Source organism: Copadichromis virginalis, linkage group LG18, assembly GCF_057382275.1.
Source record: "Copadichromis virginalis isolate Kocher_CV1m ecotype Utaka linkage group LG18, C_Virginalis_male_GT1.1, whole genome shotgun sequence".
NCBI classification, from domain to species: domain Eukaryota; kingdom Metazoa; phylum Chordata; class Actinopteri; order Cichliformes; family Cichlidae; genus Copadichromis; species Copadichromis virginalis.
In genome coordinates, this window is record NC_140635.1 from 37,231,968 (window position 1) to 37,257,849 (window position 25,882).

General features: G+C 42.9%; 13 non-coding genes across 13 annotated transcripts; all 13 read right to left on the minus strand.

The window, feature by feature from the left end:
• Positions 1 to 3,495: 3,495 nt before the first annotated feature.
• trnap-cgg (transfer RNA proline (anticodon CGG)) lies at positions 3,496 to 3,567 on the minus strand. Its single transcript has one exon. It is a non-coding gene; the product is annotated as a tRNA-Pro (tRNA).
• Positions 3,568 to 4,046: 479 nt separating this feature from the next.
• trnap-agg (transfer RNA proline (anticodon AGG)) lies at positions 4,047 to 4,118 on the minus strand. Its single transcript has one exon. It is a non-coding gene; the product is annotated as a tRNA-Pro (tRNA).
• An 883-nt stretch (positions 4,119 to 5,001) lies between these two features.
• trnap-ugg (transfer RNA proline (anticodon UGG)) lies at positions 5,002 to 5,073 on the minus strand. The gene has a single exon. It is a non-coding gene; the product is annotated as a tRNA-Pro (tRNA).
• Positions 5,074 to 7,872: 2,799 nt separating this feature from the next.
• trnap-ugg (transfer RNA proline (anticodon UGG)) lies at positions 7,873 to 7,944 on the minus strand. Its single transcript has one exon. It is a non-coding gene; the product is annotated as a tRNA-Pro (tRNA).
• Positions 7,945 to 9,795: 1,851 nt separating this feature from the next.
• On the minus strand, positions 9,796 to 9,867 carry trnap-ugg (transfer RNA proline (anticodon UGG)). The gene has a single exon. It is a non-coding gene; the product is annotated as a tRNA-Pro (tRNA).
• An 890-nt stretch (positions 9,868 to 10,757) lies between these two features.
• Positions 10,758 to 10,829, minus strand: trnap-ugg (transfer RNA proline (anticodon UGG)). Its single transcript has one exon. It is a non-coding gene; the product is annotated as a tRNA-Pro (tRNA).
• An 890-nt stretch (positions 10,830 to 11,719) lies between these two features.
• trnap-agg (transfer RNA proline (anticodon AGG)) lies at positions 11,720 to 11,791 on the minus strand. The gene has a single exon. It is a non-coding gene; the product is annotated as a tRNA-Pro (tRNA).
• Positions 11,792 to 12,681: 890 nt separating this feature from the next.
• trnap-cgg (transfer RNA proline (anticodon CGG)) lies at positions 12,682 to 12,753 on the minus strand. The gene has a single exon. It is a non-coding gene; the product is annotated as a tRNA-Pro (tRNA).
• Positions 12,754 to 14,605: 1,852 nt separating this feature from the next.
• Positions 14,606 to 14,677, minus strand: trnap-ugg (transfer RNA proline (anticodon UGG)). The gene has a single exon. It is a non-coding gene; the product is annotated as a tRNA-Pro (tRNA).
• Positions 14,678 to 18,624: 3,947 nt separating this feature from the next.
• trnap-ugg (transfer RNA proline (anticodon UGG)) lies at positions 18,625 to 18,696 on the minus strand. The gene has a single exon. It is a non-coding gene; the product is annotated as a tRNA-Pro (tRNA).
• An 866-nt stretch (positions 18,697 to 19,562) lies between these two features.
• trnap-ugg (transfer RNA proline (anticodon UGG)) lies at positions 19,563 to 19,634 on the minus strand. Its single transcript has one exon. It is a non-coding gene; the product is annotated as a tRNA-Pro (tRNA).
• Positions 19,635 to 20,523: 889 nt separating this feature from the next.
• trnap-ugg (transfer RNA proline (anticodon UGG)) lies at positions 20,524 to 20,595 on the minus strand. Its single transcript has one exon. It is a non-coding gene; the product is annotated as a tRNA-Pro (tRNA).
• A 2,806-nt stretch (positions 20,596 to 23,401) lies between these two features.
• Positions 23,402 to 23,473, minus strand: trnap-ugg (transfer RNA proline (anticodon UGG)). The gene has a single exon. It is a non-coding gene; the product is annotated as a tRNA-Pro (tRNA).
• Between the last annotated feature and the right edge of the window lie 2,409 nt (positions 23,474 to 25,882).

Genomic DNA, 25,882 nt, shown 5'->3' on the forward strand with positions numbered 1-25,882 from the left:
GGTCACTAAGGTGGTTAAGCAACTTCTCAGGGGCCCTGAGGTGGATGAAATCTACCCTGAGTTTCTTAAGGCACTGGAATTTGTAGGGCTGTCCTAGTTGACAGGCCTTTGTTGGTGCCCCTGGATTGGTGGTTCCCATGCTGATAAACTTGAAACTTATCATTCAGCCTTATTTTGGACTGTGTACAGTACTGTGCAAAGGTTTTGAGACAGCCCTTAGACTTGAACCGGACTTTCTTGTATTCTTTTAAAGCAGTCTTGGACAATAGTTCTACTGGCTCTCTAAAGGTTTTCCAAAATCTTCCTTGGATGTTTGATGCTTTTTAACTCATTTTCAGTCCAGTCCTTGGGCCTGGCCATTTTCAGAGTAATGCCTTTTTATTAAGCTCCTAAAACTCAACACAAAGCAATGTGATTGTGCTGTGTAACCATGTTTACATAGTAGAAAAAAGTAAACAAACATTTCCTTAACTAAGTAGAAAAAATTTGTGATTTTTACTATCAATAATAATAATAATAATAATAATAATCATAATCATAATAACAATGCTACTTTTCTTATTATTATTATTACTAGCTGTATTATGTGTACTCATATAGACATCTGCAGCATGACAGACAACAGACACAGAGAGACAGACGTGTGGCCAAAGTTACCACACTAACAGCACCTGAAAGACAATTGGCTGACTGCTTTTCCTAACTCTGTTTTTAAGCTTTGTGATATAGAAGGTACAATTAAGACACAATGCAGAAAACATCAAAACAATAAAGGAGCCAGTAAACATTTTATAGCTGGAGTCAGATATATTACAAACAGATTCTTCTGGTCACAGAGACAACATATGAATCATTCTAAATCTAACCAAAGACTCAACACTGTCCATGCACCTGAGCATTCATTTGATTTTTATACCCATAGCTTATGAAACATCTTATGTAAGTTCCCCTCTCATAACCAACTCTAATCTTTTCCTGTAATTATGCTATATTATCATATACAACTTTCTCTGTTGACACAAGGTTACACCAATTCAGTGAGGCTTGGTGCTTTAAGTATTAATGTATTAGCAGGAGTGAAGTATTGCTAAAAGTATTTAAAGTAATGTAAGCCTTGAGCGCCGAAAACAAACAAAAAAGCAGTTGGCCAAAAGCATTGGATTTGCATTAGAACTAAACAAATGAAAATATTTAAAAAATATTCCTCATACCAGAACTAAATAATATGCCATAGTATTTCTTAGAAGTAGTGACTTCCAGGATAGTGAAATGATCTCTAAGACACTCAGCAGCCAGTACAAATCCCACCTCAGCTATTTGGTCTAATTTGTTGTTAGATGTATTTACACTTGTACAGTTACTGGCAGTTGCGCGACTGCTTATTTGTATCATAATGAAGCTCTCCTATCAGCTCAGAAACATCTGGATGAGCCTCTATCCCCAGTCACCTTGACCACTTCCTCTTCCTGCAGGTCACATCCTGTCTGTCTTTATAACAACACCCTGTTACTCATCCTTCCTCAGCATGCACTGTGTTTGTACAAAGAAGCATCATGTGCACTGGAATTAGGTCATTTTTTCGGTCCCCCCTCTAAGCACCAAGTAAATAGCACCAACAGGTAATTGTGTTAAAGGAAATCATACTGAGACCAAGGTCATACATCACCTAACCAAAGTAATCTGACTGAATCAGAAAACAGTGGTTTGGCATTGTGTCCATGTGATTCTCAGCTGAAAGACGACAACAGTATGGATGATAGCATTAATATCCTCATTCTGCATGGTATTTCTTTTTTCTTTTTCTGAAATGACCTTCTTTTATTTCAACCATTGTTTACATGACTGAAATAAATTGAGCAAAAGAATAAGTGGAGAAGAAGAAACAAACCAAAAGGTTAGAGTTCCTTAAAATCAGCAAATGTTCACCCTCTGTCCTGTTTGTTCATTGGCTCGCCCTCTCACTGCTGTGTGTGTTGGATGGGATTACTTGGGCAACACCAAGTTCAACTGCAAGTCAACATATCCATCATTAAGAGTTCAAACTTTATCTTGTAGCTGTTTGTCTAAAACAACTGTGTAGCGATAATAATGATAACAACAACAATGGTGGAGCAGGTCCTATCTACATCGGGAGGTCAGTGGTTTCGCCCTGGCTGCTCCAGTCTGCATGCCAAACATCATTGGGAACGTTATCAACCCCAAGTAACTCTCTGATCTATACATCGGACTATGAATGCATGTGTATGTTAGAATATGCGCTTGTGAATGGATGAATGTGGCGCTCTGAGTGCTCAGGTAGAGTATAAGAATCAGCTTATTTAACATTCACCGTGTGGAAAGAAGCGGCTGTTAAATGTGCGTTTCCTCAGATTGTGGCATGTTTGGGTCAAACAATAGCAGCAAATCAGCTCATGACACTCAGTGATAACTCAATTTGCATACTGTTAATACTTAAAATGACTCATGTGGCTGCTTTGACTCACAACTGTACACTCAAAAAAGGAAATTGGGTGGTTGTCACATTTACAAAAGTCTACTTTGTAATTTGAAAAAAATAATTTCATGTTTCTATGGTGAAGGTAATTAAATCATGTAGGATCTCTATGAAATTCATCAACTGTATTTGTTTTTATTGAGATGATTTGATACAATCTAGAAAGAGTGGTTAGTTGCTGGATTCAGTAAATTCACAAGATCACACAGGATTTCAAATGCAGGAAAATCACTGGAGTTATAAGAGGCAGACAACCACACACACACCACATGTATGCTATCGCTATTTACTGTGGTTTAACATGGCTGCATCATCCTGAAGACCCGGACTTCGCAGTCTATCTGGGCCAGGTCCTTAGAAGATCAGGTAGGCACAGAAACGTGAAGTAAACGGCTGTGAAAATTGGACGGTCTAACCTTCAGAAATAACAGAACACTGTTGTAATTTCTCAACCATCTCACAGTTCTGTTTAATCAGTTTTCTGTGTCACATTTATTCAGCTGTGTGAAAAAAAACGCGGGGGATTAATCGCTTCTCGTTGCCCCAGGTATACTACATGATGCACGACACACGATGAAGGCGAAACTGGGGCCGATCACCAAAACGGTCGCAAGACTGAAAAATCGGCTCGAAAGGAGCCAAAAATTGCACTGTGTATGCCCAGTATAACACATTTCACCTCTCATCTGAGAACCTTTGTTGGTTCTAAATCTAAATGGTGGAAGGTCCCAGGTATGTTTTTCTACCTGCCCAGTAAGGTTTCCAAGGCAATCTCAAAATGTGACATATACAGATTGCGTGGGAGGGACTGTGCAATCAATGGCATCACTCAATGGGTCATGAGAGTGACTCTTTCACAAAATCAAAAACGTTATTTTAGAAAGACAAATTGGTGTCACAGATCACATTGAAAGGTTTGGTACACAACACATTTACAATGCCCCAGAAGGAATGTGTCTTACCAAAGAATTCCATGAAGCTAAGAGCTTGTGATTTTAAGGGGGCTCGTCCGGGATTTGAACCCGGGACCTCTCGCACCCGAAGCGAGAATCATACGCCTAGACCAACGAGCCACAGGAAGCCTGAGGTTAAGTCTGCAACTCTGAAAGGATAGACTTAAATCGGCCTTCAAATTCAAGCAGGAATGTTTTTAAGCTCTCTTCAGTATTCATTTTTGTACCTTCAGGCCTTTGCTACTGACAAGCTCCAACAGGGATGACTCCAGAGGGACTGCACACAGTGAATGAGAAAAAAGGGTTCCCAGTCATCCACGTCATGGTAGTCTGATGAGCTTTGAAAGAAAGCAGCTGGAATTCTCTAAGTGCCTTGAAGACCTTTCACCTCTCCTCTGAGAACCTTCGTTAGATCTAAAACTAAATGTTGGAGAGTCCCAGGTATTTAAACCCCAGAGGGGGTTGTCTTTACCAGGGTCGTTGACCAACTATGAAACACATAACATTGAAAGGTTTGGCACACAACACATTTAAAATGCCCGAGAAGGAATGTGTCTTAGCAAAGAATTCCATGAAAATAAGAGCTTGTGAGTTTAAGGGGGCTCGTCCGGGATTTGAACCCGGGACCTCTCGCACCCTAAGCGAGAATCATACGCCTAGACCAACGAGCCACAGGAAGTCTCCGTTTAAGTCTGCAACTCTGAAAGGATAGACTTATATCGGCCTTCAAATTCAAGCAGGAATGGTGTTAAGCTCTCTTCAGTATTCATTTTTGTACCTTCAGGCCTTTGCTACTGACAAGCTCCAACAGGGATGACTCCAGAGGGACTGCACACAGTGAATGAGAAAAAAGGGTTCCCAGTCATCCACGTCATGGTAGTCTGATGAGCTTTGAAAGAAAGCAGCTGGAATTCTCTAAGTGCCTTGAAGACCTTTCACCTCTCCTCTGAGAACCTTCGTTAGATCTAAAACTAAACGTTGGAGAGTCCCAGGTATTTAAAACCCAGAGCGGGTTGTCTTTACCAGGGTCGTTAACCAACTATGAAACACATCACATGAGCCAAGGGGTGGAAAAAAGCTGTGGGTAATTATCAGCAGAGGTCAAACCATTATGAGACCTTCACATATGTAGTTTAACGTCTTTACACCGAAATTGAATGGCCTCAATTTCGATCAGACTTTGTGATCTCTAATAGCCCTTTTCCACTTGCACCTACCTAGCTTGGCTTAACTTGACTCAGCCCGATCTTTAAAGTTTCCATTAGGTGATAGTACCTGGTAACAGGTATATTTTAGTACCTGCCCAGTAAGGTTTCCAAGGCAATCTCAAAATGTGACATATACAGATTGCGTGGCAGGGACTGTGCAGTCAATGGCATCACTCAATGGGTCATGAGAGTGACTCCTTCACAAAATCAAAAACGTTATTTTAGAAAGACAAATTGGTGTCACACATCACATTGAAAGGTTTGGCACACAACACATTTACAATGCCCCAGAAGGAATGTGTCTTACCAAAGAATTCCATGAAGCTAAGAGCTTGTGATTTTAAGGGGGCTCGTCCGGGATTTGAACCCGGGACCTCTCGCACCCAAAGCGAGAATCATACGCCTAGACCAACGAGCCACAGGAAGCCTGCGTTTAAGTCTGCAACTCTGAAAGGATAGACTTAAATCGGCCTTCAAATTCAAGCAGGAATGTTTTTAAGCTCTCTTCAGTATTCATTTTTGTACCTTCAGGCCTTTGCTACTGACAAGCTCCAACAGGGATGACTCCAGAGGGACTGCACACAGTGAATGAGAAAAAAGGGTTCCCAGTCATCCACGTCATGGTAGTCTGATGTGTTTTGAAAGAAAGCAGCTGGAATTCTCTAAGTGCCTTGAAGACCTTTCACCTCTCCTCTGAGAACCTTCGTTAGATCTAAAACTAAACGTTGGAGAGTCCCAGGTATTTAAAACCCAGAGTGGGTTGTCTTTATCAGGGTCGTTGAACAACTATGAAACACATCACATGAGCCAAGGGGTGGAAAAAAGGCGTGGGTGATTATCAGCAGAGGTTTCAGGTGAAACCATTATGAGACCTTCACATATGTAGTTTAACGTCTTTACACCGAAATTGAATGGCCTCAATTTCGATCAGACTTTGTGATCTCTAATAGCCCTTTTCCACTTGCACCTACCTAGCTTGGCTTAACTTGACTCAGCCCGATCTTTAAAGTTTCCATTAGGTGATAGTACCTGGTAACAGGTATATTTTAGTACCTGCCCAGTAAGGTTTCCAAGGCAATCTCAAAATGTGACATATACAGATTGCGTGGGAGGGACTGTGCAGTCAATGGCATCACTCAATGGGTCATGAGAGTGACTCCTTCACAAAATCAAAAACGTTATTTTAGAAAGACAAATTGGTGTCACACATAACATTGAAAGGTTTGGCACACAACACATTTACAATGCCCCAGAAGGAATGTGTCTTACCAAAGAATTCCATGAAGCTAAGAGCTTGTGATTTTAAGGGGGCTCGTCCGGGATTTGAATCCGGGACCTCTCGCACCCTAAGCGAGAATCATACGCCTAGACCAACGAGCCACAGGAAGCCTGCGTTTAAGTCTGCAACTCTGAAAGGATAGACTTAAATCGGCCTTCAAATTCAAGCAGGAATGTTTTTAAGCTCTCTTCAGTATTCATTTTTGTACCTTCAGGCCTTTGCTACTGACAAGCTCCAACAGGGATGACTCCAGAGGGACTGCACACAGTGAATGAGAAAAAAGGGTTCCCAGTCATCCACGTCATGGTAGTCTGATAAGCTTTGAAAGAAAGCAGCTGGAATTCTCTAAGTGCCTTGAAGACCTTTCACCTCTCCTCTGAGAACCTTCGTTAGATCTAAAACTAAACGTTGGAGAGTCCCAGGTATTTAAAACCCAGAGCGGGTTGTCTTTACCAGGGTCGTTAACCAACTATGAAACACATCACATGAGCCAAGGGGTGGAAAAAAGGTGTGGGTAATTATCAGCAGAGGTCAAACCATTATGAGACCTTCACATATGTAGTTTAACGTCTTTACACCGAAATTGAATGGCCTCAATTTCGATCAGACTTTGTGATCTCTAATAGCCCTTTTCCACTTGCACCTACCTAGCTTGGCTTAACTTGACTCAGCCCGATCTTTAAAGTTTCCATTAGGTGATAGTACCTGGTAACAGGTATATTTTAGTACCTGCCCAGTAAGGTTTCCAAGGCAATCTCAAAATGTGACATATACAGATTGCGTGGGAGGGACTGTGCAGTCAATGGCATCACTCAATGAGTCATGAGAGTGACTCCTTCACAAAATCAAAAACGTTATTTTAGAAAGACAAATTGGTGTCAAAGATCACATTGAGTCGTTTGGCACCCAACACATTTAAAATGACCCAGAAGGAATGTGTCTTACCGAAGAATTCCATGAAGCTAAGAAGTTGTGATTTTAAGGGGGCTCGTTGAACCCGGGACCTCTCGCACCCGAAGCGAGAATCATACGCCTAGACCAACGAGCCACAGGTAGCATGTGCTTAACGCTTCAACTCTGAAAGGATAGACTTATATCGGCCTTCAAATTCAAGCAGGAATGGTGTTAAGCTCTCTTCAGTATTCATTTTTGTACCTTCAGGCCTTTGCTACTGACAAGCTCCAACAGGGATGACTCCAGAGGGACTGCACACAGTGAATGAGAAAAAAGGGTTCCCAGTCATCCACGTCATGGTAGTCTGATGAGCTTTGAAAGAAAGCAGCTGGAATTCTCTAAGTGCCTTGAAGACCTTTCACCTCTCCTCTGAGAACCTTCGTTAGATCTAAAACTAAACGTTGGAGAGTCCCAGGTATTTAAAACCCAGAGCGGGTTGTCTTTACCAGGGTCGTTGAACAACTATGAAACACATCACATGAGCCAAGGGGTGGAAAAAAGGCGTGGGTGATTATCAGCAGAGGTTTCAGGTGAAACCATTATGAGACCTTCACATATGTAGTTTAACGTCTTTACACCGAAATTGAATGGCCTCAATTTCGATCAGACTTTGTGATCTCTAATAGCCCTTTTCCACTTGCACCTACCTAGCTTGGCTTAACTTGACTCAGCCCGATCTTTAAAGTTTCCATTAGGTGATAGTACCTGGTAACAGGTATATTTTAGTACCTGCCCAGTAAGGTTTCCAAGGCAATCTCAAAATGTGACATATACAGATTGCGTGGGAGGGACTGTGCAGTCAATGGCATCACTCAATGGGTCATGAGAGTGACTCCTTCACAAAATCAAAAACGTTATTTTAGAAAGACAAATTGGTGTCACACATAACATTGAAAGGTTTGGCACACAACACATTTACAATGCCCCAGAAGGAATGTGTCTTACCAAAGAATTCCATGAAGCTAAGAGCTTGTGATTTTAAGGGGGCTCGTCCGGGATTTGAACCCGGGACCTCTCGCACCCAAAGCGAGAATCATACGCCTAGACCAACGAGCCACAGGAAGCCTGCGTTTAAGTCTGCAACTCTGAAAGGATAGACTTAAATCGGCCTTCAAATTCAAGCAGGAATGTTTTTAAGCTCTCTTCAGTATTCATTTTTGTACCTTCAGGCCTTTGCTACTGACAAGCTCCAACAGGGATGACTCCAGAGGGACTGCACACAGTGAATGAGAAAAAAGGGTTCCCAGTCATCCACGTCATGGTAGTCTGATGAGCTTTGAAAGAAAGCAGCTGGAATTCTCTAAGTGCCTTGAAGACCTTTCACCTCTCCTCTGAGAACCTTCGTTAGATCTAAAACTAAACGTTGGAGAGTCCCAGGTATTTAAAACCCAGAGCGGGTTGTCTTTACCAGGGTCGTTGACCAACTATGAAACACATCACATGAGACAAGGGTGGAAAAAAGGTGTGGGTAATTATCAGCAGAGGTTTCAGGTGAAACCATTATGAGACCTTCACATATGGAGTTTAACGTCTTTACACCGAAATTGAATGGCCTCAATTTCGATCAGACTTTGTGATCTCTAATAGCCCTTTTCCACTTGCACCTACCTAGCTTGGCTTAACTTGACTCAGCCCGATCTTTAAAGTTTCCATTAGGTGATAGTACCTGGTAACAGGTATATTTTAGTACCTGCCCAGTAAGGTTTCCAAGGCAATCTCAAAATGTGACATATACAGATTGCGTGGCAGGGACTGTGCAGTCAATGGCATCACTCAATGGGTCATGAGAGTGACTCCTTCACAAAATCAAAAACGTTATTTTAGAAAGACAAATTGGTGTCACACATCACATTGAAAGGTTTGGCACACAACACATTTACAATGCCCCAGAAGGAATGTGTCTTACCAAAGAATTCCATGAAGATAAGAAGTTGTGATTTTAAGGGGGCTCGTCCGGGATTTGAACCCGGGAGCTCTCGCACCCGAAGCGAGAATCATACGCCTAGACCAACGAGCCACAGGTAGCATGTGCTTAACGCTTCAACTCTGAAAGGATAGACTTATATCGGCCTTCAAATTCAAGCAGGAATGGTGTTAAGCTCTCTTCAGTATTCATTTTTGTACCTTCAGGCCTTTGCTACTGACAAGCTCCAACAGGGATGACTCCAGAGGGACTGCACACAGTGAATGAGAAAAAAGGGTTCCCAGTCATCCAGGTCATGGTAGTCTGATGAGCTTTGAAAGAAAGCAGCTGGAATTCTCTAAGTGCCTTGAAGACCTTTCACCTCTCCTCTGAGAACCTTCGTTAGATCTAAAACTAAACGTTGGAGAGTCCCAGGTATTTAAACCCCAGAGGGGGTTGTCTTTACCAGGGTCGTTGACCAACTATGAAACACATCACATGAGCCAAGGGGTGGAAAAAAGGCGTGGGTGATTATCAGCAGAGGTTTCAGGTGAAACCATTATGAGACCTTCACATATGGAGTTTAACGTCTTTACACCGAAATTGAATGGCCTCAATTTCGATCAGACTTTGTGATCTCTAATAGCCCTTTTCCACTTGCACCTACCTAGCTTGGCTTAACTTGACTCAGCCCGATCTTTAAAGTTTCCATTAGGTGATAGTACCTGGTAACAGGTATATTTTAGTACCTGCCCAGTAAGGTTTCCAAGGCAATCTCAAAATGTGACATATACAGATTGCGTGGGAGGGACTGTGCAGTCAATGGCATCACTCAATGGGTCATGAGAGTGACTCCTTCACAAAATCAAAAACGTTATTTTAGAAAGACAAATTGGTGTCACACATAACATTGAAAGGTTTGGCACACAACACATTTACAATGCCCCAGAAGGAATGTGTCTTACCAAAGAATTCCATGAAGCTAAGAGCTTGTGATTTTAAGGGGGCTCGTCCGGGATTTGAACCCGGGACCTCTCGCACCCAAAGCGAGAATCATACGCCTAGACCAACGAGCCACAGGAAGCCTGCGTTTAAGTCTGCAACTCTGAAAGGATAGACTTAAATCGGCCTTCAAATTCAAGCAGGAATGTTTTTAAGCTCTCTTCAGTATTCATTTTTGTACCTTCAGGCCTTTGCTACTGACAAGCTCCAACAGGGATGACTCCAGAGGGACTGCACACAGTGAATGAGAAAAAAGGGTTCCCAGTCATCCACGTCATGGTAGTCTGATGAGCTTTGAAAGAAAGCAGCTGGAATTCTCTAAGTGCCTTGAAGACCTTTCACCTCTCCTCTGAGAACCTTCGTTAGATCTAAAACTAAACGTTGGAGAGTCCCAGGTATTTAAACCCCAGAGGGGGTTGTCTTTACCAGGGTCGTTGACCAACTATGAAACACATCACATGAGCCAAGGGGTGGAAAAAAGGCGTGGGTGATTATCAGCAGAGGTTTCAGGTGAAACCATTATGAGACCTTCACATATGTAGTTTAACGTCTTTACACCGAAATTGAATGGCCTCAATTTCGATCAGACTTTGTGATCTCTAATAGCCCTTTTCCACTTGCACCTACCTAGCTTGGCTTAACTTGACTCAGCCCGATCTTTAAAGTTTCCATTAGGTGATAGTACCTGGTAACAGGTATATTTTAGTACGTGCCCAGTAAGGTTTCCAAGGCAATCTCAAAATGTGACATATACAGATTGCGTGGCAGGGACTGTGCAGTCAATGGCATCACTCAATGGGTCATGAGAGTGACTCCTTCACAAAATCAAAAACGTTATTTTAGAAAGACAAATTGGTGTCACACATCACATTGAAAGGTTTGGCACACAACACATTTACAATGCCCCAGAAGGAATGTGTCTTACCAAAGAATTCCATGAAGCTAAGAGCTTGTGATTTTAAGGGGGCTCGTCCGGGATTTGAACCCGGGACCTCTCGCACCCAAAGCGAGAATCATACGCCTAGACCAACGAGCCACAGGAAGCCTGCGTTTAAGTCTGCAACTCTGAAAGGATAGACTTAAATCGGCCTTCAAATTCAAGCAGGAATGTTTTTAAGCTCTCTTCAGTATTCATTTTTGTACCTTCAGGCCTTTGCTACTGACAAGCTCCAACAGGGATGACTCCAGAGGGACTGCACACAGTGAATGAGAAAAAAGGGTTCCCAGTCATCCACGTCATGGTAGTCTGATGAGCTTTGAAAGAAAGCAGCTGGAATTCTCTAAGTGCCTTGAAGACCTTTCACCTCTCCTCTGAGAACCTTCGTTAGATCTAAAACTAAACGTTGGAGAGTCCCAGGTATTTAAAACCCAGAGTGGGTTGTCTTTATCAGGGTCGTTGAACAACTATGAAACACATCACATGAGCCAAGGGGTGGAAAAAAGGCGTGGGTGATTATCAGCAGAGGTTTCAGGTGAAACCATTATGAGACCTTCACATATGTAGTTTAACGTCTTTACACCGAAATTGAATGGCCTCAATTTCGATCAGACTTTGTGATCTCTAATAGCCCTTTTCCACTTGCACCTACCTAGCTTGGCTTAACTTGACTCAGCCCGATCTTTAAAGTTTCCATTAGGTGATAGTACCTGGTAACAGGTATATTTTAGTACCTGCCCAGTAAGGTTTCCAAGGCAATCTCAAAATGTGACATATACAGATTGCGTGGGAGGGACTGTGCAGTCAATGGCATCACTCAATGGGTCATGAGAGTGACTCCTTCACAAAATCAAAAACGTTATTTTAGAAAGACAAATTGGTGTCACACATAACATTGAAAGGTTTGGCACACAACACATTTACAATGCCCCAGAAGGAATGTGTCTTACCAAAGAATTCCATGAAGCTAAGAGCTTGTGATTTTAAGGGGGCTCGTCCGGGATTTGAACCCGGGACCTCTCGCACCCTAAGCGAGAATCATACGCCTAGACCAACGAGCCACAGGAAGCCTGCGTTTAAGTCTGCAACTCTGAAAGGATAGACTTAAATCGGCCTTCAAATTCAAGCAGGAATGTTTTTAAGCTCTCTTCAGTATTCATTTTTGTACCTTCAGGCCTTTGCTACTGACAAGCTCCAACAGGGATGACTCCAGAGGGACTGCACACAGTGAATGAGAAAAAAGGGTTCCCAGTCATCCACGTCATGGTAGTCTGATGAGCTTTGAAAGAAAGCAGCTGGAATTCTCTAAGTGCCTTGAAGACCTTTCACCTCTCCTCTGAGAACCTTCGTTAGATCTAAAACTAAACGTTGGAGAGTCCCAGGTATTTAAAACCCAGAGCGGGTTGTCTTTACCAGGGTCGTTGACCAACTATGAAACACATCACATGAGACAAGGGTGGAAAAAAGGCGTGGGTAATTATCAGCAGAGGTTTCAGGTGAAACCATTATGAGACCTTCACATATGGAGTTTAACGTCTTTACACCGAAATTGAATGGCCTCAATTTCGATCAGACTTTGTGATCTCTAATAGCCCTTTTCCACTTGCACCTACCTAGCTTGGCTTAACTTGACTCAGCTCGATCTTTAAAGTTTCCATTAGGTGATAGTACCTGGTTACAGGTATTTTTTTAGTACCTGCCCAGTAAGGTTTCCAAGGCAATCTCAAAATGTGACATATACAGATTGCGTGGGAGGGACTGTGCAGTCAATGGCATCACTCAATGGGTCATGAGAGTGACTCCTTCACAAAATCAAAAACGTTATTTTAGAAAGACAAATTGGTGTCACAGATCACATTGAGTCGTTTGGCACCCAACACATTTAAAATAACCCAGAAGGAATGTGTCTTACCAAAGAATTCCATGAAGCTAAGAAGTTGTGATTTTAAGGGGGCTCGTCCGGGATTTGAACCCGGGACCTCTCGCACCCGAAGCGAGAATCATACGCCTAGACCAACGAGCCACAGGTAGCATGTGCTTAACGCTTCAACTCTGAAAGGATAGACTTATATCGGCCTTCAAATTCAAGCAGGAATGGTGTTAAGCTCTCTTCAGTATTCATTTTTGTACCTTCAGGCCTTTGCTACTGACAAGCTCCAACAGGGATGACTCCAGAGGGACTGCACACAGTGAATGAGAAAAAAGGGTTCCCAGTCATCCACGTCATGGTAGTCTGATGAGCTTTGAAAGAAAGCAGCTGGAATTCTCTAAGTGCCTTGAAGACCTTTCACCTCTCCTCTGAGAACCTTCGTTAGATCTAAAACTAAACGTTGGAGAGTCCCAGGTATTTAAAACCCAGAGCGGGTTGTCTTTATCAGGGTCGTTGACCAACTATGAAACACATCACATGAGACAAGGGGTGGAAAAAAGGCGTGGGTGATTATCAGCAGAGGTTTCAGGTGAAACCATTATGAGACCTTCACATATGGAGTTTAACGTCTTTACACCGAAATTGAATGGCCTCAATTTCGATCAGACTTTGTGATCTCTAATAGCCCTTTTCCACTTGCACCTACCTAGCTTGGCTTAACTTGACTCAGCCCGATCTTTAAAGTTTCCATTAGGTGATAGTACCTGGTAACAGGTATATTTTAGTACCTGCCCAGTAAGGTTTCCAAGGCAATCTCAAAATGTGACATATACAGATTGCGTGGGAGGGACTGTGCAGTCAATGGCATCACTCAATGGGTCATGAGAGTGACTCCTTCACAAAATCAAAAACGTTATTTTAGAAAGACAAATTGGTGTCACACAAAACATTGAAAGGTTTGGCACACAACACATTTACAATGCCCCAGAAGGAATGTGTCTTACCAAAGAATTCCATGAAGCTAAGAGCTTGTGATTTTAAGGGGGCTCGTCCGGGATTTGAACCCGGGACCTATCGCACCCAAAGCGAGAATCATACGCCTAGACCAACGAGCCACAGGAAGCCTGCGTTTAAGTCTGCAACTCTGAAAGGATAGACTTAAATCGGCCTTCAAATTCAAGCAGGAATGTTTTTAAGCTCTCTTCAGTATTCATTTTTGTACCTTCAGGCCTTTGCTACTGACAAGCTCCAACAGGGATGACTCCAGAGGGACTGCACACAGTGAATGAGAAAAAAGGGTTCCCAGTCATCCAGGTCATGGTAGTCTGATGAGCTTTGAAAGAAAGCAGCTGGAATTCTCTAAGTGCCTTGAAGACCTTTCACCTCTCCTCTGAGAACCTTCGTTAGATCTAAAACTAAACGTTGGAGAGTCCCAGGTATTTAAACCCCAGAGGGGGTTGTCTTTACCAGGGTCGTTGACCAACTATGAAACACATCACATGAGCCAAGGGGTGGAAAAAAGGCGTGGGTGATTATCAGCAGAGGTTTCAGGTGAAACCATTATGAGACCTTCACATATGTAGTTTAACGTCTTTACACCGAAATTGAATGGCCTCAATTTCGATCAGACTTTGTGATCTCTAATAGCCCTTTTCCACTTGCACCTACCTAGCTTGGCTTAACTTGACTCAGCCCGATCTTTAAAGTTTCCATTAGGTGATAGTACCTGGTAACAGGTATATTTTAGTACGTGCCCAGTAAGGTTTCCAAGGCAATCTCAAAATGTGACATATACAGATTGCGTGGCAGGGACTGTGCAGTCAATGGCATCACTCAATGGGTCATGAGAGTGACTCCTTCACAAAATCAAAAACGTTATTTTAGAAAGACAAATTGGTGTCACACATCACATTGAAAGGTTTGGCACACAACACATTTACAATGCCCCAGAAGGAATGTGTCTTACCAAAGAATTCCATGAAGCTAAGAGCTTGTGATTTTAAGGGGGCTCGTCCGGGATTTGAACCCGGGACCTCTCGCACCCAAAGCGAGAATCATACGCCTAGACCAACGAGCCACAGGAAGCCTGCGTTTAAGTCTGCAACTCTGAAAGGATAGACTTATATCGGCCTTCAAATTCAAGCAGGAATGGTGTTAAGCTCTCTTCAGTATTCATTTTTGTACCTTCAGGCCTTTGCTACTGACAAGCTCCAACAGGGATGACTCCAGAGGGACTGCACACAGTGAATGAGAAAAAAGGGTTCCCAGTCATCCACGTCATGGTAGTCTGATGAGCTTTGAAAGAAAGCAGCTGGAATTCTCTAAGTGCCTTGAAGACCTTTCACCTCTCCTCTGAGAACCTTCGTTAGATCTAAAACTAAACGTTGGAGAGTCCCAGGTATTTAAAACCCAGAGCGGGTTGTCTTTATCAGGGTCGTTGACCAACTATGAAACACATCACATGAGACAAGGGGTGGAAAAAAGGCGTGGGTGATTATCAGCAGAGGTTTCAGGTGAAACCATTATGAGACCTTCACATATGTAGTTTAACGTCTTTACACCGAAATTGAATGGCCTCAATTTCGATCAGACTTTGTGATCTCTAATAGCCCTTTTCCACTTGCACCTACCTAGCTTGGCTTAACTTGACTCAGCCCGATCTTTAAAGTTTCCATTAGGTGATAGTACCTGGTAACAGGTATATTTTAGTACCTGCCCAGTAAGGTTTCCAAGGCAATCTCAAAATGTGACATATACAGATTGCGTGGGAGTAGGGTTGCAAAGGGGTGGAAAATTTCCGGTAAATTTCCAAAAAGTTTCTGGTAAATTTCCATGGTAAGTTAAGCTTGGGAATTTTGGAAATATTCCATATTGGAAACTTTCCATGGAAATAATGGGAATTATGGAAATTAATGGGAATTTAGGAGAACTAACTGGGAATATATTATTTCCAAGCATAAATATAAACAGAAATCATAAGAAAACCTCCATGCAAAATGTTTTCAACAGATATTTCAACAGATTTATTTGTAAGTACAGTAGAATAGAACACGTTTTAATAACTTGTTTCATGGATGAATAAAAACAGAAATGTTGAGTTCAATATTACCATCCCCTAACCCCGCTCATTCAAAAATGCCCCCTGTCCAAAAATCTCCACAAAGTCCCATTCAAAAGGTTAAATGAAAAATGCCACTTATCCTCCAAAACGTCCCATTAAACATGCAAATCTTCCTTCAAGCAATCCTCTTTTCTCATTTTTGCTCAGTCAATAGACTCTTCCTGGACCTCATCATCATCCAACAACATGTCCACTTCCTCAGCATCCAACTCTGAGTCTTCCTCTTCAGTGTCACTTTCCAGCCTTGTTGAGGATGGCTCTGTGTCAGGCTCAAAGAGCCGTAGGTTTGCCCGAATGCCGACCAGCTTTTCCACTCTCACATTTGTGAGCCTGTTGCGAACCTTTGTGTGGGTGTTGCCAAACAGTGACCAGTTGCGCTCGGAGGCGGCTGATGATGGTGGGATTTGGAGGAGGATGGAGGCTACAGGTGCAAGGGCCTCAGATTCACATAGTCCCTTCCACCAGGTGGCTGCAGATATGTGCTGGCATGACTGCCATATTCCATCCCCTTTCCAAAGGCCTTGCTTTGTTCGATACTTTGCCAAACTGCCTAGAAGTTTGCCTTTATCGAGACCCAGGTGGTCAGACATGGCTGTAATGACCGCATAGGCACCGTTGATCTCTTCCCCAGAAAGTATGCCCTTGTCATATTTGGGGTCCAGCATGTATGCTGTTGCATGCACTGGCTGCATGAAGCCAGTGCATGCTCCCTCTGCTGTTCCAATGACTTGACCACAGCCGTTTCCTCTGCTTTCAGTAGTAGGGAAGTGGGCAGAATTGTCTGGATTTCTTCTTTGAGTTCTGCAAAAAGGCACTGGACATCTGACAAGATGGCACCATCCCCCTCTATCTTTGCTATTGCTGCTGCAATAGGTTTGAGGATTTTCTGACTGCTAGATACTCTTTCCCAGAACACATCATCCAAGATGACCTTCTTGATGTCACTGTCGATGTCTACAGACTGGGATATGGCCATCTCTTGCAGAGACTCCTTTCCCTCCAGAAGGCTGTCAAACATGATAACAACACCACCCCATCGCGTTATGCTGGGAAGCTTCAGTGTAGTACTCTTGTTCTTTTCCTTTTGCTTTGACAGAAATGTAGCGGAAGTTACTTGTTTGCCTTTAACATATTTCAGAACTTGCTTCACTCTCTTATTCAGAGTGTCCATTGTTTTTAGTGCCATTATGTCTTTTAGGAGAAGATTTAGTGTATGGGCTGCACAGCCAATAGTAGTTATATGTGGGTAGGTCTCCTCCACATGTGCCCAGGCAACCTTCATGTTGGCTGCGTTGTCAGTGACCAGTGCAAAAACTTTATCTGGTCCAAGGTCATTGATGATCACTTTTAGCTCATCTGCAATGTATTGGCCTGTGTGTCCGTTTTCCTTTGTGTCTACACTCTTGTAGAACACAGGCTGAGGAGTGGTGATTATGTAGTTAATAATTCCTTGTCCCCTGATATTGGACCATCCATCAGTGATGACTGAAATACAGTCAGCTTGGTCAATGGTCTGTTTCACCTTTGCTTGAACTCGACTGAACTCTTCATCCAGTAGATGAGTAGACAATGCATGTCTGGTTGGGGGAATGTATGCTGGTCGGAGAACATTCAAAAATCTCTTCCAGTACACATTGGATGTCAGCATCAGGGGTGAGCCAGTTGCATAGATTGCACGAGCGAAACACTCATCTGCGTTTTTCTGGCTAGTGTCATCCATAAAATCAAAGAATCCTCCGATGCCAGAGGGACCAGGAGCTGATGAGTGGGTATCTGACTCTGATACAGCTGAAACAGATTCATTTTCCCCTTGAGTGGAACTCCTGGCTGCTGCATGTGTTGGGCCTTGAGGAATTTTTTTGCACTTTGCAATGTGCTGCTGCATTTTTGTGGCATTCTTCACGTACGTCTTATCACAATATTTACACATATATACAGGTTTCCCTTGCACATTAGCTGGTGTAAAATGTCTCCACACATAGCGCATGTGGCATTTTTCTGTAAAATAAAACAAGAGCTTGTAAAAATGCTAATGCAATGCAAGAGATCGTAATAATACAATTGCAATATGATAATAAACAGATATAAATAGTAAGGCTAGCTAAACAACTGGAATGATCTTCAAAACAAAACAGCCAAATGAGGAAGCTAGCATCTTCTTTATGTTATACTAGCTATGGCTTATTTAGCATCTAACAGATGCTAGCATTTTATTTAGCATCTTATCAGATTGCTATCTATAGGATTAATACATTTTATGTGATATTCACAATTTAAACATTTAATGAATATATTTTCCCATAATATCATCAAAACTTACCTCACTTGTTAAGTCCACAGGCTCAAATGTGTGCCTTCAATACTCTTTGTCCTTCAGGCTCAAAAGTGTGGTCCATGTGTACATGTGATGGAGGCATGCACAGTGCCAGTAGGTGGTCTCAATAGCCATGCAGCAAGCATGTGCTCTGTACATGTGATTAAGGAATGGCATGGATATTCAAGTGTATTTGAATTGCATTTGTTTGTTTTTGTCAATATTATGCTAAAATATACTTTGCTCAACTATATTTAAGTTCCCTAAGAAGAGCCAACCTTCAATTTTGAAAATTCCCAGTTTATTCCCATAAATTCCCGTTAATTCCCGTTTATTCCCATGGAAAGTTTCCATCTTTGAAAATTCCGGGAATTTTGCAACCCTACGTGGGAGGGACTGTGCAGTCAATGGCATCACTCAATGGGTCATGAGAGTGACTCCTTCACAAAATCAAAAACGTTATTTTAGAAAGACAAATTGGTGTCACACATAACATTGAAAGGTTTGGCACACAACACATTTACAATGCCCCAGAAGGAATGTGTCTTACCAAAGAATTCCATGAAGCTAAGAGCTTGTGATTTTAAGGGGGCTCGTCCGGGATTTGAACCCGGGACCTCTCGCACCCAAAGCGAGAATCATACGCCTAGACCAACGAGCCACAGGAAGCCTGTGTTTAAGTCTGCAACTCTGAAAGGATAGACTTAAATCGGCCTTCAAATTCAAGCAGGAATGTTTTTAAGCTCTCTTCAGTATTCATTTTTGTACCTTCAGGCCTTTGCTACTGACAAGCTCCAACAGCGATGACTCCCGAGGGACTGCACACAGTGAATGAGAAAAAAGGGTTCCCAGTCATCCACGTCATGGTAGTCTGATGAGCTTTGAAAGAAAGCAGCTGGAATTCTCTAAGTGCCTTGAAGACCTTTCACCTCTCCTCTGAGAACCTTCGTTAGATCTAAAACTAAACGTTGGAGAGTCCCAGGTTTTTAAACCCCAGAGGGGGTTGTCTTTACCAGGGTCGTTGACCAACTATGAAACACATCACATGAGCCAAGGGGTGGAAAAAAGGCGTGGGTGATTATCAGCAGAGGTTTCAGGTGAAACCATTATGAGACCTTCACATATGTAGTTTAACGTCTTTACACCGAAATTGAATGGCCTCAATTTCGATCAGACTTTGTGATCTCTAATAGCCCTTTTCCACTTGCACCTACCTAGCTTGGCTTAACTTGACTCAGCCCGATCTTTAAAGTTTCCATTAGGTGATAGTACCTGGTAACAGGTATATTTTAGTACCTGCCCAGTAAGGTTTCCAAGGCAATCTCAAAATGTGACATATACAGATTGCGTGGCAGGGACTGTGCAGTCAATGGCATCACTCAATGGGTCATGAGAGTGACTCCTTCACAAAATCAAAAACGTTATTTTAGAAAGACAAATTGGTGTCACACATCACATTTACAATGCCCCAGAAGGAATGTGTCTTACCAAAGAATTCCATGAAGCTAAGAGCTTGTGATTTTAAGGGGGCTCGTCCGGGATTTGAACCCGGGACCTCTCGCACCCAAAGCGAGAATCATACGCCTAGACCAACGAGCCACAGGTAGCATGTGCTTAACGCTTCAACTCTGAAAGGATAGACTTATATCGGCCTTCAAATTCAAGCAGGAATGGTGTTAAGCTCTCTTCAGTATTCATTTTTGTACCTTCAGGCCTTTGCTACTGACAAGCTCCAACAGGGATGACTCCAGAGGGACTGCACACAGTGAATGAGAAAAAAGGGTTCCCAGTCATCCACGTCATGGTAGTCTGATGAGCTTTGAAAGAAAGCAGCTGGAATTCTCTAAGTGCCTTGAAGACCTTTCACCTCTCCTCTGAGAACCTTCGTTAGATCTAAAACTAAACGTTGGAGAGTCCCAGGTATTTAAAACCCAGAGCGGGTTGTCTTTACCAGGGTCGTTGACCAACTATGAAACACATCACATGAGACAAGGGTGGAAAAAAGGCGTGGGTAATTATCAGCAGAGGTTTCAGGTGAAACCATTATGAGACCTTCACATATGGAGTTTAACGTCTTTACACCGAAATTGAATGGCCTCAATTTCGATCAGACTTTGTGATCTCTAATAGCCCTTTTCCACTTGCACCTACCTAGCTTGGCTTAACTTGACTCAGCCCGATCTTTAAAGTTTCCATTAGGTGATAGTACCTGGTAACAGGTATATTTTAGTACCTGCCCAGTAAGGTTTCCAAGGCAATCTCAAAATGTGACATATACAGATTGCGTGGGAGGGACTGTGCAGTCAATGGCATCACTCAATGGGTCATGAGAGTGACTCCTTCACAAAATCAAAAACGTTATTTTAGAAAGACAAATTGGTGTCACACATAACATTGAAAGGTTTGGCACACAACACATTTACAATGCCCCAGAAGGAATGTGTCTTACCAAAGAATTCCATGAAGCTAAGAGCTTGTGATTTTAAGGGGGCTCGTCCGGGATTTGAACCCGGGACCTTTCGCACCCAAAGCGAGAATCATACGCCTAGACCAACGAGCCACAGGAAGCCTGCGTTTAAGTCTGCAACTCTGAAAGGATAGACTTAAATCGGCCTTCAAATTCAAGCAGGAATGTTTTTAAGCTCTCTTCAGTATTCATTTTTGTACCTTCAGGCCTTTGCTACTGACAAGCTCCAACAGGGATGACTCCAGAGGGACTGCACACAGTGAATGAGAAAAAAGGGTTCCCAGTCATCCACGTCATGGTAGTCTGATGAGCTTTGAAAGAAAGCAGCTGGAATTCTCTAAGTGCCTTGAAGACCTTTCACCTCTCCTCTGAGAACCTTCGTTAGATCTAAAACTAAACGTTGGAGAGTCCCAGGTATTTAAACCCCAGAGGTGGTTGTCTTTACCAGGGTCGTTGACCAACTATGAAACACATCACATGAGCCAAGGGGTGGAAAAAAGGCGTGGGTGATTATCAGCAGAGGTTTCAGGTGAAACCATTATGAGACCTTCACATATGGAGTTTAACGTCTTTACACCGAAATTGAATGGCCTCAATTTCGATCAGACTTTGTGATCTCTAATAGCCCTTTTCCACTTGCACCTACCTAGCTTGGCTTAACTTGACTCAGCTCGATCTTTAAAGTTTCCATTAGGTGATAGTACCTGGTTACAGGTATTTTTTTAGTACCTGCCCAGTAAGGTTTCCAAGGCAATCTCAAAATGTGACATATACAGATTGCGTGGGAGGGACTGTGCAGTCAATGGCATCACTCAATGGGTCATGAGAGTGACTCCTTCACAAAATCAAAAACGTTATTTTAGAAAGACAAATTGGTGTCACAGATCACATTGAGTCGTTTGGCACCCAACACATTTAAAATAACCCAGAAGGAATGTGTCTTACCAAAGAATTCCATGAAGTTAAGAAGTTGTGATGTTAAGGGGGCTCGTTGAACCCGGGACCTCTCGCACCCGAAGCGAGAATCATACGCCTAGACCAACGAGCCACAGGTAGCATGTGCTTAACGCTTCAACTCTGAAAGGATAGACTTATATCGGCCTTCAAATTCAAGCAGGAATGGTGTTAAGCTCTCTTCAGTATTCATTTTTGTACCTTCAGGCCTTTGCTACTGACAAGCTCCAACAGGGATGACTCCAGAGGGACTGCACACAGTGAATGAGAAAAAAGGGTTCCCAGTCATCCACGTCATGGTAGTCTGATGAGCTTTGAAAGAAAGCAGCTGGAATTCTCTAAGTGCCTTGAAGACCTTTCACCTCTCCTCTGAGAACCTTCGTTAGATCTAAAACTAAACGTTGGAGAGTCCCAGGTATTTAAAACCCAGAGCGGGTTGTCTTTACCAGGGTCGTTGAACAACTATGAAACACATCACATGAGCCAAGGGGTGGAAAAAAGGCGTGGGTGATTATCAGCAGAGGTTTCAGGTGAAACCATTATGAGACCTTCACATATGTAGTTTAACGTCTTTACACCGAAATTGAATGGCCTCAATTTCGATCAGACTTTGTGATCTCTAATAGCCCTTTTCCACTTGCACCTACCTAGCTTGGCTTAACTTGACTCAGCCCGATCTTTAAAGTTTCCATTAGGTGATAGTACCTGGTAACAGGTATATTTTAGTACCTGCCCAGTAAGGTTTCCAAGGCAATCTCAAAATGTGACATATACAGATTGCGTGGGAGGGACTGTGCAGTCAATGGCATCACTCAATGGGTCATGAGAGTGACTCCTTCACAAAATCAAAAACGTTATTTTAGAAAGACAAATTGGTGTCACACATAACATTGAAAGGTTTGGCACACAACACATTTACAATGCCCCAGAAGGAATGTGTCTTACCAAAGAATTCCATGAAGTTAAGAGCTTGTGATTTTAAGGGGGCTCGTCCGGGATTTGAACCCGGGACCTCTCGCTCCCAAAGCGAGAATCATACGCCTAGACCAACGAGTCACAGGAAGCCTGCGTTTAAGTCTGCAACTCTGAAAGGATAGACTTAAATCGGCCTTCAAATTCAAGCAGGAATGTTTTTAAGCTCTCTTCAGTATTCATTTTTGTACCTTCAGGCCTTTGCTACTGACAAGCTCCAACAGGGATGACTCCAGAGGGACTGCACACAGTGAATGAGAAAAAAGGGTTCCCAGTCATCCACGTCATGGTAGTCTGATGAGCTTTGAAAGAAAGCAGCTGGAATTCTCTAAGTGCCTTGAAGACCTTTCACCTCTCCTCTGAGAACCTTCGTTAGATCTAAAACTAAACGTTGGAGAGTCCCAGGTATTTAAAACCCAGAGTGGGTTGTCTTTACCAGGGTCGTTGACCAACTATGAAACACATCACATGAGACAAGGGTGGAAAAAAGGCGTGGGTAATTATCAGCAGAGGTTTCAGGTGAAACCATTATGAGACCTTCACATATGGAGTTTAACGTCTTTACACCGAAATTGAATGGCCTCAATTTCGATCAGACTTTGTGATCTCTAATAGCCCTTTTCCACTTGCACCTACCTAGCTTGGCTTAACTTGACTCAGCCCGATCTTTAAAGTTTCCATTAGGTGATAGTACCTGGTAACAGGTATATTTTAGTACCTGCCCAGTAAGGTTTCCAAGGCAATCTCAAAATGTGACATATACAGATTGCGTGGCAGGGACTGTGCAGTCAATGGCATCACTCAATGGGTCATGAGAGTGACTCCTTCACAAAATCAAAAACGTTATTTTAGAAAGACAAATTGGTGTCACACATCACATTGAAAGGTTTGGCACACAACACATTTACAATGCCCCAGAAGGAATGTGTCTTACCAAAGAATTCCATGAAGCTAAGAGCTTGTGATTTTAAGGGGGCTCGTCCGGGATTTGAACCCGGGACCTTTCGCACCCAAAGCGAGAATCATACGCCTAGACCAACGAGCCACAGGAAGCCTGTGTTTAAGTCTGCAACTCTGAAAGGATAGACTTAAATCGGCCTTCAAATTCAAGCAGGAATGTTTTTAAGCTCTCTTCAGTATTCATTTTTGTACCTTCAGGCCTTTGCTACTGACAAGCTCCAACAGGGATGACTCCAGAGGGACTGCACACAGTGAATGAGAAAAAAGGGTTCCCAGTCATCCACGTCATGGTAGTCTGATGAGCTTTGAAAGAAAGCAGCTGGAATTCTCTAAGTGCCTTGAAGACCTTTCACCTCTCCTCTGAGAACCTTCGTTAGATCTAAAACTAAACGTTGGAGAGTCCCAGGTATTTAAACCCCAGAGGGGGTTGTCTTTACCAGGGTCGTTGACCAACTATGAAACACATCACATGAGCCAAGGGGTGGAAAAAAGGTGTGGGTAATTATCAGCAGAGGTCAAACCATTATGAGACCTTCACATATGTAGTTTAACGTCTTTACACCGAAATTGAATGGCCTCAATTTCGATCAGACTTTGTGATCTCTAATAGCCCTTTTCCACTTGCACCTACCTAGCTTGGCTTAACTTGACTCAGCCCGATCTTTAAAGTTTCCATTAGGTGATAGTACCTGGTAACAGGTATATTTTAGTACCTGCCCAGTAAGGTTTCCAAGGCAATCTCAAAATGTGACATATACAGATTGCGTGGGAGGGACTGTGCAGTCAATGGCATCACTCAATGAGTCATGAGAGTGACTCCTTCACAAAATCAAAAACGTTATTTTAGAAAGACAAATTGGTGTCAAAGATCACATTGAGTCGTTTGGCACCCAACACATTTAAAATGACCCAGAAGGAATGTGTCTTACCGAAGAATTCCATGAAGCTAAGAAGTTGTGATTTTAAGGGGGCTCGTTGAACCCGGGACCTCTCGCACCCGAAGCGAGAATCATACGCCTAGACCAACGAGCCACAGGTAGCATGTGCTTAACGCTTCAACTCTGAAAGGATAGACTTATATCGGCCTTCAAATTCAAGCAGGAATGGTGTTAAGCTCTCTTCAGTATTCATTTTTGTACCTTCAGGCCTTTGCTACTGACAAGCTCCAACAGGGATGACTCCAGAGGGACTGCACACAGTGAATGAGAAAAAAGGGTTCCCAGTCATCCACGTCATGGTAGTCTGATAAGCTTTGAAAGAAAGCAGCTGGAATTCTCTAAGTGCCTTGAAGACCTTTCACCTCTCCTCTGAGAACCTTCGTTAGATCTAAAACTAAACGTTGGAGAGTCCCAGGTATTTAAAACCCAGAGCGGGTTGTCTTTACCAGGGTCGTTAACCAACTATGAAACACATCACATGAGCCAAGGGGTGGAAAAAAGGTGTGGGTAATTATCAGCAGAGGTCAAACCATTATGAGACCTTCACATATGTAGTTTAACGTCTTTACACCGAAATTGAATGGCCTCAATTTCGATCAGACTTTGTGATCTCTAATAGCCCTTTTCCACTTGCACCTACCTAGCTTGGCTTAACTTGACTCAGCCCGATCTTTAAAGTTTCCATTAGGTGATAGTACCTGGTAACAGGTATATTTTAGTACCTGCCCAGTAAGGTTTCCAAGGCAATCTCAAAATGTGACATATACAGATTGCGTGGGAGGGACTGTGCAGTCAATGGCATCACTCAATGAGTCATGAGAGTGACTCCTTCACAAAATCAAAAACGTTATTTTAGAAAGACAAATTGGTGTCAAAGATCACATTGAGTCGTTTGGCACCCAACACATTTAAAATGACCCAGAAGGAATGTGTCTTACCGAAGAATTCCATGAAGCTAAGAAGTTGTGATTTTAAGGGGGCTCGTTGAACCCGGGACCTCTCGCACCCGAAGCGAGAATCATACGCCTAGACCAACGAGCCACAGGAAGCCTGCGTTTAAGTCTGCAACTCTGAAAGGATAGACTTAAATCGGCCTTCAAATTCAAGCAGGAATGTTTTTAAGCTCTCTTCAGTATTCATTTTTGTACCTTCAGGCCTTTGCTACTGACAAGCTCCAACAGGGATGACTCCAGAGGGACTGCACACAGTGAATGAGAAAAAAGGGTTCCCAGTCATCCACGTCATGGTAGTCTGATGAGCTTTGAAAGAAAGCAGCTGGAATTCTCTAAGTGCCTTGAAGACCTTTCACCTCTCCTCTGAGAACCTTCGTTAGATCTAAAACTAAACGTTGGAGAGTCCCAGGTATTTAAACCCCAGAGGGGGTTGTCTTTACCAGGGTCGTTGACCAACTATGAAACACATCACATGAGCCAAGGGGTGGAAAAAAGGCGTGGGTGATTATCAGCAGAGGTTTCAGGTGAAACCATTATGAGACCTTCACATATGTAGTTTAACGTCTTTACACCGAAATTGAATGGCCTCAATTTCGATCAGAC